The 15,520-nt window shown below is 52.9% G+C and overlaps 1 long non-coding RNA gene across 4 annotated transcripts; it reads right to left on the reverse strand.

The window, feature by feature from the left end:
• Positions 1 to 2,780: 2,780 nt before the first annotated feature.
• On the reverse strand, positions 2,781 to 8,905 carry LOC142827628 (uncharacterized). Of its 4 annotated transcripts, none has more exons than XR_012902325.1 (3): positions 8,791 to 8,905; positions 5,880 to 5,977; positions 2,781 to 5,071 (listed from the first exon to the last, which is right to left on the reverse strand). It is a non-coding gene; the product is annotated as an uncharacterized LOC142827628 (long non-coding RNA). The 4 variants fall into 4 exon arrangements; XR_012902326.1 differs by having other exon boundaries at positions 8,776 to 8,877; XR_012902327.1 differs by lacking the exon at positions 8,791 to 8,905 and adding an exon at positions 8,285 to 8,411.
• Between the last annotated feature and the right edge of the window lie 6,615 nt (positions 8,906 to 15,520).

Raw genomic sequence — 15,520 nt, forward strand, 5'->3', positions numbered from 1 at the left:
AGAGCAAGGGCCACAATGTGTTGCATAAAAGCGGGAAGTACGTGACATGTCCCCTGATTAACAGGATTGCCACGCTGACTAGGCTGAAACAGAGACCCCAGCATTCATTACAGGAAGGTCCCGGTGCTCAGGGGCCTAAAGCGCTCAATTTCCCCTATCAGCGGCATCCCGGTGACTTGCACCCGCATTACAGGGCAGTCACTCTCACTATCCAGCTGCCGTAGGCCAAAGGGCCGACCTGAACCCTCATTACAGGGTGGTCAGACTGCTCCAACACAGGCTGCCGCATAAGCAAGAGGAGGAAACTCCCTCCCTAAGAACACAGTGGTCACTCTGTCTAGCCGCATAAGAGAGCGCTATGTTCAGAGACCAGAACCCTCCATACAGGGTGGTCACCCAGGCCATGGTACAAAGCTAGTTCTAAGCCCTCGTGAGCAGGAGACATGCGACCTTCCCCCCCGGTACAGGGTGGTCACGGCAGCTACATTAGCAACAGGCCACAATGCCAAAAGGACAAGAGGGCAGAGCCCTGAACCCAAATTACAGGCAGGTCTCAGTACCAATGGCACGAAGCTCCTGCTAATCCCTTCCAAATGAGTGGGATTCGACCTGCACCTGAATTACAGGGCGGTCCCTTCCCAGTAGGCTGCTACAGAAGACTCGTGCCAAGAGCCTAAAAGACAGCCACCTTCTCCTGAATTGCAGGGAGGTCACGCTGCACCGGCTTCCACAGAGCTCAAGATCCCCCAGAAGCCACAGGACCGTGACTTGCACCCTACTTACAGGGCAGTCACTCCCGCTAGCCAGCTAAATGAGCACACTGCCAACAGAGCACAGACCTGAAGCCTACTTACAGGGAAGGCCACACTGCTCAAAGTATGAAAAGGCCTTAAGTGACCAGAGGCTCTTAATTTTTTGGGGGGGCTCACTCTGTCCAGGGTCCCATTCCTTCCCCTCCAGCTTCAGGGGCTTCCTCCCTTTCCTTTCCTCCTGTCCGACGGATTTTTCCTCGCGCCGTCCTTCCTTCTTTCTTCTCTTCCTTGGCAACCCTGGAAGCAGAGAGACACACACACAGAGGGAGAGGCATGAGACATGATGGCACTACTTGTCATCAATTTGCTTCAAACAATGCCAGAGGAGCATCTCTTTTGGAACTTACCAGCAACGGCTGCAGAATGTCTCATCTCCAGCGGCCAGGCCATGAGCCACAGAGAGGCGAGGCGAGGCAGTGCAATTCCAGGCCAGCTGGCAAGGGAGGGTGATGGGCAGGGACCCTGGACAGAGTTTTTCGGGGGCGCGGGGCTGGCACGACAAATAGTGACTCATGAGACTTGGACCCTCCTTACAGGGTGCTCATTCTGACCAGCAGCCATGGTACTGTAGTGTGCAGTGGCACAAGGGCAGAGACTCGATCCCGAATTACAGGAAGGTCATCCAGCCCCAATTACTAGCATGCTGCTAATCCCTCAGCTGGAGCAAGGAGGGATCCAACCTATAGGTCCACGCTGTTTTCCAGCGTGGCCAGTCCAATTCGCCAGCTCAAGGCATATTAATGGCCAAGGAGAGGCGGGCAAGGACCTTTCCCTCAATTACAGGGAGGTCATGCCGGACAAGAGAGAGCAAGGGCCACAATGTGTTGCATAAAAGCGGGAAGTACGTGACATGTCCCCTGATTAACAGGATTGCCACGCTGACTAGGCTGAAACAGAGACCCCAGCATTCATTACAGGAAGGTCCCGGTGCTCAGGGGCCTAAAGCGCTCAATTTCCCCTATCAGCGGCATCCCGGTGACTTGCACCCGCATTACAGGGCAGTCACTCTCACTATCCAGCTGCCGTAGGCCAAAGGGCCGACCTGAACCCTCATTACAGGGTGGTCAGACTGCTCCAACACAGGCTGCCGCATAAGCAAGAGGAGGAAACTCCCTCCCTAAGAACACAGTGGTCACTCTGTCTAGCCGCATAAGAGAGCGCTATGTTCAGAGACCAGAACCCTCCATACAGGGTGGTCACCCAGGCCATGGTACAAAGCTAGTTCTAAGCCCTCGTGAGCAGGAGACATGCGACCTTCCCCCCCGGTACAGGGTGGTCACGGCAGCTACATTAGCAACAGGCCACAATGCCAAAAGGACAAGAGGGCAGAGCCCTGAACCCAAATTACAGGCAGGTCTCAGTACCAATGGCACGAAGCTCCTGCTAATCCCTTCCAAATGAGTAGGATTCGACCTGCACCTGAATTACAGGGCGGTCCCTTCCCAGTAGGCTGCTACAGAAGACTCGTGCCAAGAGCCTAAAAGACAGCCACCTTCTCGTGAATTGCAGGGAGGTCACGCTGCACCAGCTTCCACAGAGCTCAAGATCCCCCATAAGCCACAGGACCGTGACTTGCACCCTACTTACAGGGCAGTCACTCCCGCTAGCCAGCTAAAAGAGCACACTGCCAACAGAGCACAGACCTGAACCCTACTTACAGGGAAGGCCACACTGCTCAAAGTATGAAAAGGCCTTAAGTGATCAGAGGCTCTTAATTTTTTGGGGGGGCTCACTCTGTCCAGGGTCCCATTCCTTCCCCTCCAGCTTCAGGGGCTTCCTCTCTTTCCTTTCCTCCTGTCCGACGGATTTTTCCTCGCGCCGTCCTTCCTTCTTTCTTCTCTTCCTTGGCAACCCTGGAACCAGAGAGACACACACACAGAGGGAGAGGCATGAGACATGATGGCACTACTTGTCATCAATTTGCTTCAAACAATGCCAGAGGAGCATCTCTTTTGGAACTTACCAGCAACGGCTGCAGAATGTCTCATCTCCAGCGGCCAGGCCATGAGCCACAGAGAGGCGAGGCGGTGCAATTCCAGGCCAGCTGGCAAGGGAGGGTGATGGGCAGGGACCCTGGACAGAGTTTCTCGGGGGCGCGGGGCTGGCACGACAAATAGTAACTCATGAGACTTGGACCCTCCTTACAGGGTGCTCATTCTGACCAGCAGCCATGGTACTGTAATGTGCAGTGGCACAAGGGCAGAGACTCGATCCCGAATTACAGGAAGGTCATCCAGCCCCAATTACTAGCATGCTGCTAATCCCTCAGCTGGAGCAAGGAGGGATCCAACCTATAGGTCCACGCTGTTTTCCAGCGTGGCCAGTCCAATTCGCCAGCTCAAGGCATATTAATGGCCAAGGAGAGGCGGGCAAGGACCTTTCCCTCAATTACAGGGAGGTCATGCCGGACAAGAGAGAGCAAGGGCCACAATGCGTTGCATAAAAGCGGGAAGTACGTGACATGTCCCCTGATTAACAGGATTGCCACGCTGACTAGGCTGAAACAGAGACCCCAGCATTCATTACAGGAAGGTCCCGGTGCTCAGGGGCCTAAAGCGCTCAATTTCCCCTATCAGCGGCATCCTGGTGACTTGCACCCGCATTACAGGGCAGTCACTCTCACTATCCAGCTGCCGTAGGCCAAAGGGCCGACCTGAACCCTCATTACAGGGTGGTCAGACTGCTCCAACACAGGCTGCCGCATAAGCAAGAGGAGGAAACTCCCTTCCTAAGAACACAGTGGTCACTCTGTCTAGCCGCATAAGAGAGCGCTATGTTCAGAGATCAGAACCCTTCATACAGGGTTGTCTCACAGTAAAAACCAAAAGGGGGCAACCTGAACTCTGGTTATAGGGTGGCCATCTATTCCATGAAAGAAAACTGGCTCTAAGCCCTCAAGAACTGGAAACATATGACCTACAACCCACTTATGGGTTGTATAATGCCACTATAATACCAACAAGCCACAAAGTCAAATGGACATTAGGTCACAGACCTGAACAGAAATTACAGGAATGTAAAAATACCATTGGTAGTAATCAAGAACTTATCCTTTCCATCTGAGAGGTATCTGACCTGCACCTGAATTAAAGGGCGGTCCATTCACTTTAGGTGTCTACAAAGGCACAGTGTCAAGAGCCTAAACAACAGAGACCATCTTCAGAATTACAGGGAGGTCTCTCTGCCAAAGGTATTAAAATCTTCAAACCCTTCCCTAAAAAATAGGTATGAAAGCTCAACCATCCCTTAACCCTTTCTATGACTAGTGGAAGGAGAAACCCATCTGTGCACTTGTAAGTTGTTCTCTGGTTCTGGGCAGTGTACAAAAATAAATATGCTGCAGCGATTTAAAAACTAAAATTAAAAATTATCTTTCATGTCCATAGCTATCATACTCATTCATCGACACACACATACAAAAACAAAAAAACCCACTGCCCAGAGTAGAAAAGAGCTCATAGTGACAGACTACCTGACCCATTTTCTAAATGGGATCGATTCTCCTCCACTCCAAAAGGTAAAGAAAGGTAAAAGCTGCACTCTATTTATTGGGAAGGGTACACTTAGACTTAGAAATGAAATAAGATAAAATGGAAGACCTATACCCTGCTTGCATGGAGGTTGATAGAGCGGAAGTGACACTATGATATTTCCCATGAGAAATAGGGGTAATAACCTCAACCCTACATAAATGGAAGGAACTCCAATTAGCTGAATAAGGGAATACACCTTATTAGGAAGTAATGAGGAAGAAACATGGACCTCAATTATTGGACGGATAAATGGGCGACACTATATAAATGTCTCCGAAACCCCAATAATAGGAAATATATATCTTATGTCTTACTTTCTGGGGCGGCTCACACACTCTAGACTGCCAAAATCCACAATGCCAGAAGAGCAGAGACCTGAACACAATTTACAGTCTGGTCTCATTACAAATAGTTATACATTAGACCTAATCACTGCTAAAAGGGCTGACCCTAACACCGCATTACAGGACAGTAATGAGCCAGCTAAATGAGCACACTGCCAACAGAGCACAGACCTGAACCCTACTTACAGGGAAGGCCACACTGCTCAATGTATGAAAAGGCTCAATAACCTTAATTGACCAGAGGCTCTTAATTTTGGGGAGGCTCACTCTGTCCAGGGTCCCTTTCCTTCTCCTCCAGCTTCAGAGGCTTCCTTGATTACTTTCCTCCTATCTGATTGATATTTCTTGGCATCTTCCTTTTTTCTTGTCTTCCTTTGTAGCACTGGAAACAGAGAGGGAGACAAAGAGAGACTGACTTGTCATCAATTTAATTCAAATAATGCCAGAGGGACCCTACTTACAGGGTGCCACAATAGCATAATTGGAAGCAATTAAAGGGTAAGGACTTGATCCCTGGTTGCAGGGCTTTCCCTTCCCTATTTACTAAAATGCTGTTAATCCCTCCCAAAGATCAAGGAGGGATAAAATCTAGACCCTGAGTTATAGGGTAGTCAATCAATTCACTGGCTTAAGGTGTAATGGAGGCAGGTCTCAGAACCAATGACACTAAAATAGCTCTAATCCCTTCTAAATTGGAAGAGTTCAACCTGCACCTAAAATATACTGTGCTCTGTTCTGTTTAACCAGCTAGAAGGTCCTAATGCCAAGAGCTCAAAGGCAGAGTCTTTCTACTGAATTACAGGCAGGCCACATAGCTCAAGGTACCAAATGCCTCCACCTTTCCTACAGAAGAAAGAGATTATTGTGACATGCACACTCCTTATAGATTTGTCACGCTGACTAGACTACAAACAAGGGATAATGAAAAGAGGGAAATAAGTCAAAGACCTTACTCTGAATTACTGGGAGGTCAAGCAGCTCAGGGGTCTAAACCTTGAATATCCCCATAAGCTTTGTTCTGTCATCACAGGTTAGTTAGTTACTCTTACTAGCTAGCTAACAGAGAATAATACCAAAAGTCCAGGATATTATAGATCTGAACCTTTTCTCCAGGGAAATCACACTGCTTAAGTTTTTAATAGCTTCAACTCCACCATATGACCCAAGTCTTAATTATGGGTGATGCTCACTGTGTCCAGAGTTTCTTTCCCTCTCCTCTACCATTAGTGGTTTCCTTTTTCCCCTCCTCTTTGCTCAGTTACTTGGAGGCTTTCTTTTTCTTCTCTTCCTTGAAGAAGTTGGAAAGAGACAGACAAACAGACAGAGAGAAGGTAAAATAAGTTATGGGAGGGCTTAGCACACTCTATATCCCCAACATAAACTGGGCATAAATGAGGAATTTGTTCTTGTTTTCCCCAAATCTGAAGACTGTCTAAGCCCTCTGCCACTCACCATCCACCTCAATGCTTCCCACCACCTCAGCCTGAATCCCTGCCAAGCACTTGCTGCCTGAGCCCTCGCTCTTCATCCCACCTCAATGCTTCCACCTTAGCTTGAACTCCTGCCGCTCACGCCTTGCCTCAGCGCTTCCCGCCAGCTCAGCCTGCGCCCCTGCTGCTCGCCTCCTGCCACTGCGCTTCCCTCCGCCTCCGGGTGAATCCGCCCTGTTCATCCCCCACCACAGCTTCTACCTCAGCGTGAGCCCGCCCAGCTCAGCGCTTCCCGCCTTCTCAGTCTCTCACCTCCACCCTTCCCGCCTCAGCCCCGCACCCAGTGTTGCCCGCCTCAGCGCGGGCCCCACATCCCAGCGATGCCTGCTTCGAGCCGAGCCCCCCCCCCGATTGCAGCGCTTCCCGCCTCGACCTGAGCGCCGCACTTCAGTGCTCCCCTCACCTCAGCCCTCACCCCAGCGCTTCCCACCTCAGACTATGCACCGCAGCTCAGCACATCTTGCCTCAGCTTGTCCCCCCCCTCAGCGCCTCCAGCCCAGCCTGAACCTCTGCCACCCACCGACCACCTCAGCGCTTCCCACCACGTCCCTGCTTCTCAGCTCTCACCGCCTCACCTCGCACTTCCCGCCTCTGCACCCCCACCCCAGCGCCCCCAACTCAAACTGAGCCTGTCCCACCTCAGCACTTCCCATCTCAGACAGAGCCCCCCCCCCCCAGTGTATCCTGCTCAGCCTGATCCTCTGCCACACACCGACCAACTAAGGATTCCCCACCTCTTCAGTTTGAGTCCCTCCTTCTCACCCCAACCTTCGGGAGTCTCACCTCAATCTTAGCCCCATAGCTCACAACACTTCCTGCCACAACCTCTGCACCCCCCCCCCCAGCACTTCCCACCTCAGCCTCTGCCACCAGACCTCAGTGCGTCCCTCAGCCTGGACCCTGCACCTAATTGCTTCCCACCTCAGACTGAGCCCCCCTCAACTCAGCTCTTTCCACCTCAGCCTGAGCCCCCCACCTCAGCACTTCCCACCTCAGATAGGGCCCTCCCCCCACCTCAGTGCATCCATCACAGACCATGTCAGCATTTTCTATCTCTTCAGAATGAGCCCCTGATTCTCACCCCCCACCTCAGCGTTTCCCACACCAATTTGGACCATGCATCTAAGTGCTTCCTGCCTCAGACTGAGCCCCTCCTCACTTCAGCCCCTGCCACCACAGCCTGAGCCCCCCACCTCAGCTCTTCCCGTCTTAGACTGAGCCCCCCACCTCAGCTCTTCCCGCCTTAGACTGAGCCCCCCTCACTTCAGCCCCTGCCACCACAGCCTGAGCCCCCCACCTCAGCTCTTCCCGTCTTAGACTGAGCCCCCCTCACTTCAGCCCCTGCCACCACAGCCTGAGCCCCCACCTCAGCTCTTCCCGTCTTAGACTGAGCCCCCCACCTCAGCTCTTCCCGTCTTAGACTGAGCCCTCCTCACTTCAGCCCCTGCCACCACAGCCTGAGCCCCCCCACCTCAGCTCTTCCCGCCTTAGACTGAGCCCCCCTCACTTCAGCCCCTGCCACCACAGCCTGAGCCCCCCCACCTCAGCTCTTCCCGTCTTAGACTGAGCCCCCCTCACTTCAGCCCCTGCCACCACAGCCTGAGCCCCCACCTCAGCTCTTCCCGTCTTAGACTGAGCCTCCCCATCTCAGCCCTTCCCACCTAAGCCTGAAACCCCCACCTCAGTGCTTCCCATCTCAGATAGAGCCCCCACACCTCAGTGCTTCCAGCTCAGCCTGATTGTCTGCCTCCCACAGACCACCTTAGCATCTCCCACCTCTTCAGAATGAGTCCCTGCTTCTCACCCCCCCCCCCCACACACACACACCTCTGTGCTTCCCACCTCAATCTGGACCCTGAACCTAAGTGCTTCCTGCCTCAGACTCAACCTCCCTCACCTCAGCCTTCTCGGCCTCAGCCTGCGCCCCCCACCTCAGCTCTTCCCACCTCAGACTGAACCCCCCTCACTTCAGCCCCTGCCACCACAGCCTGCGCCCCCCACCTCAGCACTTCCCACCTCAGCCTGAACCCCCCAACTCAACACTTCCTGCTTCAGCTTCTGTACCCCTCCTCAGTGCTTCCCACCTCAGACAGAGCCCCCCTCACCTCAGTGCTTCTTGCTCAGCCTTATTGTCTGCCACCCACCGACCACCTCAGCACTTCCCGCCTCATTAGAACGAGTCCCTGCTTCTCACCCCCCACCTCAGCACTTCCCATCTCAACCTGGACTCTGTACCTAAGTGCTTCCCGCCTCAGGCTGAGCCCCCCTCACCTTAGCCCTTTCCGCCTCAGCCTGAGCCACTCCCACCTCAGCATTTCTCACCTCAGCCTGAGCCCCCCACATCAGCGTGAGCCTCCCACCTCAGCCTGAAACACTTCCACCTTAGCACTTCCCACTTAAGCATGAACCCCGATTTCAGCACTTCCCATCTCAGACTATGCACCCCACCTCAGTGCTTCCAGCTCAGCCTCATTGTCTGCTGCCCACCGACCACGTCAGCACTTCCCTCTTCTTCAGTATGAGTCCCTGCATTTCACCCCCACCTCAGTGCTTCCCACCTCAATCTTAGCCCCTGTCACAACCTCTGTATCCCCACCTCAGCACTTCTCACCTCAGCCTCTGCCACCAGACCTCAGTGCGTCCCTCTCAGCCTGGACCCTGCACCTAATTGCTTCCCACCTCAGACTGAGCTCCCCTCAACTCAGCCCTTTCCGCCTCAGCCTAAGCCCCTCCCACCTCAGCACTTCCCACCTCAGACAGAGCCCCCCCCCCTCCCACCTCAGTGCTTCAATCTCAGCCTGATTGTCTCCCACTCACAGATGATGTCAGCATTTCCCATCTCTTCAGAATGAGCCCCTGATTCTCACCCCCCACCTCGCCGCTTCCCACATCAATCTGGACCATGAATCCAAGTGCTTCCCGCCTCAGACTGAGCCCCCCCCCCCTTCAGCCCTTGCCACCTCAGGCTGAGCCCCCCCACCTCAGCACTTCCTGCCTCAGCCTGAAACCCCCACCTCAGCGCTTCCCATCTCAGATAGAGCCCCTACACCTCAGTGTTTCCAGCTCAGCCTCATCATCTGCTCCCCACTCATCACCTCAGCACTTCCCTCTTCTTTAGTACGTGTCCCTGCTTTTCACCCCCCACCTCAGTCTTAGCCCCATCCCTCAATACTTCCTGTCACCACCTCTTCACCCCCACCTCAGCACTTCCCACCTAAGCCTTACCCCCTCCCCCACCTCTGCACTTCCCTCTTCAGACTTTGCACCCCACCTCGGTGCTTCCCATCTCAGACAGAGACCACCCACCTCAGTGCTTTCAGCTCAGCCTGATCGTCTGCCATATTCTGACCACCTCAACACTTCCCGCTTCTTTAGAATGAGTCCCTGCTTCTCTCCCTCCCCCCACACCTCAACACTTCCCACCTCAACTTGGACCATGCACCTAAGTGCTTTCCTCCTCAGACTGAGCCCCTCTCACTTCGGCCCTTGCCACCTCAGCCTGAGCCGCTCCCATCTCAGCACTTCCCACCTCAGCCTGAGCCCCCCAACTCAGCACTTCCTGCTTCAGCTTCTGCACCCCTCCTCAATGCTTCCCATCTCAGACAAAGCCTCCCTTACCTCATTGCTTCCAGTTCAGCCTGATCTTCTGCCACCCATCGATCACCTCAGTACTTCCCACCCTCACTTGCTGGGGTCCAAGCCCTGCTCCTAGACAGGATCCCAATTTGTGGGGAAGTGAAACCTGCCCCCTATGGATCGCTGCTCCTGGGGCAGCTTGTATGCAGGGCAAGGGCTGCCCCAGGCTGCTTCTTGTGGCGCTGGCTGAGAGGCCTAACCTGGGGCAGAGGAAAGCTGCTAACAATGCCCAGGGTTTGCAGGGATTGGGTTGCTGAGGGAGGGGCAGAGACGCCTGGGGAGCCATCAGGGGGCTCTGAGAGCCAGAGGGTAGTGAGATGGGAAGAGGGGTACAGGAGAGAAAACCAGGAATGCATGGGGCTCTAGTCCCAAGAGGAGCTGCACTGCAGCCCAGCTCCAGCTCCAGCTCCAGCACCAGTAGCTACCTGCCATGCAGCCTGCCTTGGTAGCAGCCAGGCAGCCACCATACAGTCCTGGCCCCAGCTCCTGCCCTGGGGAAGAGCTGGAGCTGGGGGTCAGGGCCACATCGTGGCTGCCTGCATGCTCTTGGGGTGGGCTGCATGGTAGCTGCTAGAGCTGGAGTCCAGGCTGTGGTGCTGCTGCTCCTGGGGCTGGGGCCACGATAACACTGATTAGCAGAATGCCCATGGCTAGGTTTTGTGTTTCTATTGGTGGTGTGCATTCACACATGCCTTGGTTAATAAGAAATTATATTCCACACATGGATGGAAAAAGATTATACATGTATGGAAAAGATTAGAGGGACCCTTCTTATACAAGGCCCTGATTGGCTGTCTTCAGCCTCCCTTTTATTTGCTGGTGCCACAGCCCTCTCCAAGGGCTAATTAATCCCTTGTTAAGCAGTGCAGGGGAACCGCAATACTATAGAGCAACAACAATAATTAAAGGTCTAGAAAATATGAGCTATGAGGGAAGGCTGACAGAATTGGGCTTGTTTACTCTGGAAAAGAGAAGACAGAGAGGGGACATGATAGCAGTTTTCAGGTATCTAAAAGGGTGTCAGAAGGAGGAGGGGGGATTGTTCTCCTTGGCCTCTGAGGATAGGACAAGAAGCAATGGGCTTAAACTGCAACAAGGGAGGTTTAGGTTGGATATTAGGAAAAACTTCCTGTCAGGATGGTTAAACACTGGAATAAATTGCCTACGACGGTTGTGGAATCTCCATCACTGGAGATATTTAAGAGCAGGCTAGTCAGACATCTATCAGGCATGATCTAGACCAGAGCTATTCATCTGTAGAAGCCCGGAGGCCACAATGATACTAACAGGACATGCTGAGGGCAGCAGTTAAGTGTGGTTGCATATTTATGCAAATATATGGGCATGAATACAAAGCACGTCCCACAATGTCCTGGTGCTCCCAGCACCTCCTCTCAGGGGGCTAGAAACGCCAACACCTTGTACCTGTCTGTTCCAGCCAGCCTGTCCACTTGTGTCTTTCAATGCTCATCTTGCCTAGAAGACGCATTGCTATGTTCAAAGGATCCCACGTTAGGTATGTCTAAGTGGGATAAAAGGGTTGGAGTTGTTGCCAGGATGGGCTGCGAGCTGGCTGCCAGAGCTGGAGCCACAGCTGATCCTGGGGGCGGGGGCGAATTTTGTGTCTCATCCGAAAGGATGGATGTAATATCAGCTATTCCTTATAAGAATGTTTAAGAGTCTCCGACAACAGGCACCAACGTTTGTCAGGTTGGTATTTATGAACTTGCAGTAAAGGCACCATGAAAAAGAGAGGTATTAATATATTAGGGTGGGTGACTTTTGTGACTCATGTAAAGACTAAGCCAAATGTGGGGTTTTTGTAATAGTCTTCTGGCTATTTGGGATCTTAAACAAGCTCTGCAAGCAAGCCCTGACCCAGGAGCAGCTGGGCAGCCATCACAGCCCTGGCCTCAGCCTCAGCCTTTCCCCAGGGCTGGCGCTGTGGCCAGGGCCATGTAGTGGCTGCCCAGCTGCTCCCAAGGCAGGGCTGTGCGGTGAGCGGCTGCCCCATGTGCTGGGGCTGGAGCCGGGGCTGTGGTGTGGCTGCTCCTGGGGCAGGGCCCTACTGGGGCAACTGCACTGCAGTCCCAGCCTCAGCCCCAGCCCTGGGGAAGGACTGAAGCTGAGATGAGGACCATGTGACGGCTGCCCAGCTGCTCCCAGGGCTAGGCCACGTGGCGGGCAGCTGCCCTTGTGCCAGAGCTGGAGTCAGGTGTCAGCTCCAGGCCTGGTACAGGGGTAGCCACCTGCCATGTGGCCCCACCCTGAGAGTACCTGAGCAGCTGTCATTTGGCCTTGGCCCCGCACTCTCCCACCAAGCCTACCACCGCCAGTAGCTTCTGTTCCAGGTTGGAGAAAGGTGAGTGCTGCTGTGCTGCTCTGCTGATGAGGTGGGCAGGATTAAAATTCTTTGTGCTTGTCCACACAGGCATGCACCCGAAGTAAGTCGGTGTTCCTGCTAAGATTATCCATCCATGAGCAGAGTGAGTTTTGTCTTGTGCACCAATATTGAGGTCATGTGCACTAGTTCAGATGTGTGCCACTGTGGCCCCCACCAATTACTAACACATATCTTAGATACATATATTATGGAAGAAAAAAATACTAAAACAAGGGATAATTAACACTGTGATATGGCTATTTTCTGCCCCTCTCTCCTTCCCTGGGCCAATAGGGAGCAGATGGGGGACACGGCATGAGGTAGACCCAAGGGGCTGGCTGGGTCCAATGTGAGGAGCCCATGGAAATGTTGTACTTAAAGAATTGCACGGATCTTCTTCAGGCGGTAAGGCAAAATGCCACATTTATTGGTAATATAGAATTATTGTATTATATACACATAATATACTGTGCTCATGCACTCATACATGCACACACACACACACACTCCATCTTGTCATTGCTTAGTTACCAATTTGTTACTTCCCTTAATTTCACTGGCCAGGTGAGTTAGGTGGGGGAGGGAAAGTGAAGAGTTGGACTTTTGTCAGTCCGGACTGATGCACCAATGTTGACAAAACGAGACCTGGGGTCCCATGCAAGGCCCTTCACATTTATAGGAGCTTCCCTCTCCTGTAAATCTATGCACTTTGGTTGTGTCAGTTAGTTCTTAATTAGATCTGAGATGCTATTCCCAATGCTACCACATTCATCTTCACAGAGGCTGTTTGATTCAAAAGAGGGTGCTTGCTTCTGACTCCAAGGCTGTCCATATATCTGATCCTTTCGCAATGAGCCCACTTGACAGTATCTTGCTGTCCTTGCATTTGGCTCCTATTCACCTTTTCAACTGTTGCAACTGTTAATCCTTCCAAGTTTTTACCTTCCCTTGAGGGACAGAGAAGTCCACACCTCAGTCATTCACACCTCATTCATCAAGAGCAGAACCACTTTTAAGTCAAAGGGGTAAGATCTATTCTGCTTCTAGGGGTAGGTCTAAACTACATGCCTCCGTCGACAGAGGCATGTAGATTAGCCAGATCGGCAGAGGGAAATGAAGCCGTGATTAAAATAATCGCAGCTTCATTTAAATTTAAATGGCTGCCCCGCTCTGCCGATCAGCTGTTTGTCGGCAGATCGGGGCAGTCTGGACGTGCTGCGCCGACAAAGAAGCCTTTCTTGATCGGCACAGGTATGCCTCGTGAAACCAGGTTTACCTGTGCCGATCAAGAAAGGCTTCTTTGTCGGAGCGGCGCATCCAGACTGCCCCGATCTGCCGACAAACAGCTGATCGGCAGAGCGGGGCAGCCATTTAAATTTAAATGAAGCCGCGATTATTTTAATCGCGGCTTCATTTCCCTCTGCCGATCTGGCTAATCTACATGCCTCCGTCGATGGAGGCATGTAGACTAGACACAACCTAGTACAGTGGTCTTCAACATGGATCGTGGCTCCCCCTAGGGGTCGATTGCCAAGGCCAGCTGGCCGGGCGGTTGCCCTGCTTTGATCCAGCCCAGCTGGAGCGTGGCACAGCCTCAGCAGATTGAAAACTGTGGACCATGAAGCTGTGCCATGCTCCAGCTGGGCTGGATCAAAGAGGGGTAGTTGCCCAGGTGGCTGCCCCTCTTTGTTAACTTTCTGGCTGGGTTGGGAGAAGAAGTGCATGGTACATCTTCCCTCTTGCCTCCTGCTCCAGGAGGGGGCTGGGCAGCTGGCACACATGACACACTGGGAACAGGGCTATGATGCACTGTTCCCAGTGGGCTGTGTGCGGGTTCTGAGAGCCACCTCCTCCAGTGACAGTGACAGTGGCCCTGGACTCTGCCTGTTCCAATCTGAAGCCACTGCCTGCAGGCAAAGGGCTGGACTGGGCAAGGAAGAGACTCTGCCCCCTCCCCCTCCCTGAAGGTTGCAAGTCCCAGCACTGCTATCCTGCCAGTGAGTGTGCTGGGAGCACAGGGATGTGGGGGCAGTATGGAAGGGGACAGAGGGTGCACTGAGGGGCATGGGACGATGAGGGGATCAGGCTGGGCTGGGGAGAATCATGGGGCTGAGGGGAGCGAGGATGGAGCAGAAGAAAGATGTGAGACAGGGGGATTCCATTTTATTTTGCAGAAGCTGCTCTTTCATTTACTCCCTACTTTTTAGCTTCCTTCTCCAACTAGCTATTTGGCTGCATTATCACCCTTTCACCTTTTCTGTGTTACTGCCCCAACCCCCTCCTACCCCAAACTCCCTCTCGTACCCCCACCCCACACCCTCTCCTGCCACTAAACTCTCTTCCAGACCCTGCACCCCCCTTCCCATCCAGATACTGAATCTTTCCCACTTGCTGGCAATCCTATCCTACACACTGAGCCCCACATTTTTGTTCCCACCCCAGAGCCTAAGGGGGTCCACAAAACCCACTAACTCTGGAACCCCAGAAAAGTAAATCTGGCCTACGGGAAGCCCTGAACCTCAGTCCTCCCTGCCCCTTCCCCTCATCCTGTCAGGGCTGGAGTGCCAGAAGAGTGAGGTGTCTCAGTTGGGGGCCACATTAATGAGAGTTGGAGAGGTTTGGAGGAGTTTTTTTGCTTTTCACTTGTGTTGTCCTCAGCTGATTTTTCTGTGGGTTAGTAGCCCCTGACTCAAAAAAGGTTTCCCACTTCTGCCATAAATAAAGAAAACATTGAAACCTTTTCTGTTGGACGTGTTTTACTTTATTTAAAATGAAGTTTGATCAACTAACATGAGAAAGTTAAAATGCTTAATCTGTTTAATAATTTAAATTAAACCATTCTCCCCAGCTGCAGCACTAGCAAAATGGCTTGGGTGTAATTATGTAATTAACTAGCCAATTAGCCCATCTTAAAACAGGATTTCCAGGTCTCCCCTACACATCCTATTCCCTTTCTATCTCTGTCTTTTCTCCTGAGCCTCCGGTCTCTCGCTTCATCTCTCTCTCTCTCTCCTCCTCCTCCTCCTCCTCCTGCTTCCCCCCCTTCTCAGCTCTCATCCTCCTCCTGCCTCTCTCTCTGTCTCTCTCTTCTCCCCCTCCCACTCTCTATATCTCTTCTCCTCCTCCTCCTGCATCTCTCTCTTTCTCTCTCTCCACTCTCCTCCTCCTCCTCTCGGTCTCCTCCACTTTCCTCCTTTTGAATCTGGTGCCCTTTCCTGACATCAGCAACGCACGCTCTTCCAGGCCCCGCCCTCTGGCTGTGTACGTCACTGCCCCGCCCCCCTTCACCTCCCGCCATGGTGCTTGGCTGACTTCTGTGCTG

Source organism: Pelodiscus sinensis, chromosome 3, assembly GCF_049634645.1.
Source record: "Pelodiscus sinensis isolate JC-2024 chromosome 3, ASM4963464v1, whole genome shotgun sequence".
NCBI lineage: Eukaryota > Metazoa > Chordata > Testudines > Trionychidae > Pelodiscus > Pelodiscus sinensis.